A 4,691-nucleotide genomic window follows, 5' to 3' on the forward strand; every position below is an offset into this window, starting at 1 on the left:
AAAACAAACTGATGAGCATCCTTGAACAAAGTAGGCCAGAAAAAACCTGCTTACAGAATACGAGCTGCCGTCTTCTCACCTCCATAGTGTCCACCATAAACCGTGGAATGGCAGTCTCGTAATATCCCCTCCGTCTCACAGAACGGAATACATCTCCTGATGATCTGGTCAGCTCCCTGTCTAAACAAATATGGTTCATCCCACATATACCACTTCACCTCATGCAGAAACTTCTTCTTTTGCGCGGATGTCAAATTAAGAGGCACTATATTGCTGACAAGATAGTTTACAATATCTGCAAACCATGGTTCTTCCTCCTGAATTGCAAACAAGTGCTCATCCGGAAAAGATTCATTGATTAACGTCCTATCTTGTGAAGTGAAATCGGGATTCTCCAACCTAGAGAGATGGTCAGCTACTTGATTCTCGGTACCTTTTCTATATTTGATCTCTAACTCAAATTCCTGAAGTAAAAGCACCCAACGAATGAGTCTCGGCTTCGAATCCTTCTTAGAAACCAGATAGCGAATAGCTGCATGATCGGTGAATACTGTTACTTTCGTACCAAGCAGATAAGATCGAAATTTCTCAAAGCCAAAGACTATAGCCAAAAGCTCATTCTCAGTAGTGGTGTAGTTCAATTGGGCACCATTTAAAGTCTTACTCGCATAGTAGACCACATGGAAGAGATTTTTCTTGCGCTGTCCCAGAACTGCACCTACCGCATAATCACTCGCATCACACATCATCTCAAACGGTTCTGTTCAATCTGGTGCTGTAATAACTGGTGCAGTGATCAAACTCTTCTTGAGAGTCTCGAATGCTGCTAAACATTCATCATCAAATTTGAAAGGCACATCTTTCTCAAGCAAATTGCACAACGGCTTAGATATCTTTGAAAAGTCCTTGATGAATCGCCGATAAAAACCCACATGACCAAGAAAACTACGGATTCCTTTCACAGAATTGGGTGGGGGAAGATTTTCAATGACTCCCACCTTGGCCTTGTCCACCTCCAGACCCTTGCTAGAGACATTATGCCCAAGGATAATGCCTTCACGCACCATAAAATGATATTTCTCCCAATTAAGCACCAAATTAGTGTCCACGCATCTTTTGAGTACGGCGCGCAGATTATTCAAACATTCATCATATGAGTGTCCAAAGACGGAGAAGTCATCCATGAACACTTCGACGTTATTTCCAATCATGTCAGAGAATATAGCCATCATACATCTCTGAAAGGTGGCCGGGGTGCCACATAACCCAAACGAAACTCTACGAAAAGCAAATGTGCCAAATGGACAAGTGAAGGTAGTCTTTTCCTGATCCTCTGGTGTAATACAAATCTGATTATACCCGGAATAACCATCCAGAAGACAAAAATACTCATGTCCCGCCAATCTGTCAAGCATTTGATCAATAAATGGAAGAGGAAAGTGATCCTTCCTTGTGGCTTTGTTCAATTTCCTATAATCCATGCATACTCTCCATCCTGTAACTGTTCGAGTAGGGATGAGCTCATTCTTTTCATTTGCGACCACAGTGATACCTCCTTTCTTAGGTACACATTGTACGGGGCTTACCCACGAGCTGTCAGAAATAGGATAAATGATGCCTGCATCTAGCCATTTCAGAATTTCTTTCTTCACCACCTCCTTCATGATGGGATTCAGTCTTCGTTGCTGTTCCACAGTTGGCTTACTTCCTTCCTCTAGCAGAATTTTATGCATACAATATGAAGGACTTATCCCATTGATGTCTGCTATGGTCTATCCTATAGCCGATTTGAATTCTCTCAAAATCCTTAAGAGCTTGTCTTCCTCACTACCTGAAAGGTCAGCTGAAATAATAACAGGTAAAGTAGATGAATCACCTAAAAAAGCATACCTCAAGTGTTCAGGTAGTGGTTTGAGCTCCAAGGTAGGTGCTTCCTCTATTGATGGTTTGAGCTTCCCTTCAGCATTCTTAAGGTCAGAAGTACCAAGAGATTCAAATGGTATGTCCAGCTTTCGCTTCCAGGGAGAAGCGTTCAGATATTGTAATTGCTCGTTGCTATCTTCATCATCACTGTCAAATTCCCCCACTAAGGCCTTTTCCAATGCATCAGACATTAGCATGTGCTCGAGTTCCGAAGTAACCACGGAATCAATCACATCCACTTTTAAGCACTCCTCATCTTCTGTAGGGAATTTCATTGCCTTGAATACGTTGAAGGTCACATCCTGATCTTGGACCCGCATAGTAAGTTCCCCTTTTTGCACATCTATCAAGGTACGGCCAGTAGCCAAGAAAGGCCTCCCCAAGATTATGGGAATCTTCTTATCTTCCTCAAAATCCAGAATAACAAAATCTGCTGAAAAGAAGAGCTTATCCACCTTGACGAGCACATCCTCAACGATGCCCCTTGGGTAAGTAATAGAACGGTCCGCCAATTGTAGCGACATGTATGTGGGTTTTGGATCAGGCAGATCCAGCTTTTTAAAGATCGACAAGGGCATCAGATTAATGCTTGCTCCCAAATCACAAAGGCACTTGTCAAAAGTTAGAGTGCCAATGGTGCAAGGAATGGTGAAGCTTCCTGGATCTTTCAGTTTTGGTGGTAACTTTTGTTGCAGAACCGCGCTGCATTCTTCCGTGAGAGCAACGGTTTCAAGGTCATCCAGTTTCACCTTCCTTGAAAGAATAGTCTTCATAAACTTCGCATAACTAGGCATTTGTTCCAGAGCCTCAGCGAAAGGTATATTGATGTGAAGTTTCTTGAACACCTCCAGAAACTTCCCGAACTGTCTATCCAGCTTTTGTTGCTGCAATCTCTTAGGAAAAGGTGGTGGAGGATAGAGCTGTTTCTCCCCTGTATTAGCCTCAGGCAGAGTGTGTTCAACAGTAGTCTTCCTTGGTTCCGCCGCTTTCTCCTTTTTCTTAGATTCTTTATCTCTAACTTCAGCTTCTACTTCTTTTGCCTTTTCATCCTCAGCTACTTTTCCAGACCTTAAGGTAATAGTCTTGACTTGCTCTTTAGCTTCCTTCCTGCCTGGTACTTCCGTGTCACTGGGAAGAGTGCCAGGTTGACGATTGAGCACTGCATTGGCTAATTGACCGATTTGATTTTCCAAGGTCTTGATAGAAACCGCCTGACTCTTGCACAACAGCTTAAGTTCCTCAAAATCAGCACTAGTAGGTGCAGCTGCACTTCCCTGTTGAGGATATGATTGCCTTGTAGCATACTGCTGTGGTTGCTGGAATCCAGGTGGGTTAAACTGTTTACTCACCCCTTGCTGATATGGTGGCTGAATAGCATTCTGATTATTCCCCCAGCTGAAATTTGGATGATTTCTGTTATTAGGATGATAGGTCGCTGGCACAGGCTGCTGTTGTCGCTGATAATTATTCACATACTGAACAGATTCGTTGACAAGAGAACACTGATCCGTAGCATGAGAACCTGCACAAAGATCACAAACCATAGCTATTTGATTAACTCCATACGTAGCCAGAGAGTCAACCTTCATTGATAGCGCTTGGAGCTGGGCTGCAATAGCGGTGGCTGCATCAACTTCCAGAATACCTGCGACCTTGCCTGACGTCATCCTTTGAGTTGGGTTTTGATGCTCATTTGCAGCCATTGTCTCTATAAGATTATACGCCTCAGTGTAGCTTTTAGCCCATAAGGCTCCTCCAGCTGCTGCATCGAGCATGGGCCGAGATTGGGCCCCCAAACCATTATAAAAACCAGTGATTACCATCCAATCCGGCATTCCATGATGTGGACATTTTCTCAACATTTCCTTGTAGCGTTCCCAAGCCTCGCACATAGATTCTGTAGGTTGCTGCGCAAACTGAGTAAGAGCACTCCTCATAGCAGCAGTCTTTGCCATTGGATAAAACTTCACCAGAAACTTTTGCGCAAGATCTTGCCACGTAGTGATGGACCCAGCTGGTTCAGAATGTAACCAGTCTTTAGCCTTATCCCTCAGTGAGAATGGGAAAAGCCTCAACTTGATAGCCTCATCAGTCACGCCATTATACTTAAAAGTGCTGCAGATCTCGACAAAATTCCTTATGTGCATGTTGGGGTCTTCAGTTGCCGCTCCTCCAAAAGAAACAGAATTCTGCACCATCTGAATAGTGCCCCGGCTTGATTTCAAAGGTGTTAGCTTGAATAGACGGATGAAGGATGCTTGACTGAATATCATCAATTTTAGGCCGAGAAAAATCCATAAGAGCTGGATCAGCTTGAACAATACGATCTCCCATGTTTACTGGTTCTTTCTGCTCAGCACCTGAATCCGAATCCTCAAAATCTAACTTCTCCGGAATATCAAGAACTTCGTTTGTCTCCTCAGTTGTATCTAAAGTCCTCTTGCGAGCACGAGAACGAGTTTGCATAAACGCTGGCTAAAGTACCTGAAACACAACCGAAAAGAGTAAGTAACTACTACGTCCTAATCACTGAGTCCTAATGACCAATGATGGTAAGTATATAAACTAAACAAATATGCCGAGTCCCTGGCAGCGGCGCCAAAAACTTGTTAGGGCGAAAACACGCTCTAATATTCACGCAAGTATACGCGTTCGTAAGTAATATAGAATACTTTCTAGTTCGTTCCCTCAGAGACTCAGACTAAATTATTGTCTAATTAAACTCACTCACCAATGTATGATTACTTCTCAATGTTAAGATAATAACA

At 43.1% G+C, this 4,691-nt stretch overlaps 1 non-coding gene across 1 annotated transcript; it reads left to right on the forward strand.

Annotated features, from left to right (window-relative positions):
- The first annotated feature begins 3,756 nt into the window (after positions 1–3,756).
- Positions 3,757–3,863, forward strand: LOC141709475 (small nucleolar RNA R71). The gene has a single exon (XR_012570049.1). It is a non-coding gene; the product is annotated as a small nucleolar RNA R71 (small nucleolar RNA).
- Positions 3,864–4,691: the final 828 nt, after the last annotated feature.

This window comes from Apium graveolens, chromosome 2 (genome assembly GCF_009905375.1).
Source record: "Apium graveolens cultivar Ventura chromosome 2, ASM990537v1, whole genome shotgun sequence".
Taxonomy (NCBI): Eukaryota; Viridiplantae; Streptophyta; class Magnoliopsida; order Apiales; family Apiaceae; genus Apium; species Apium graveolens.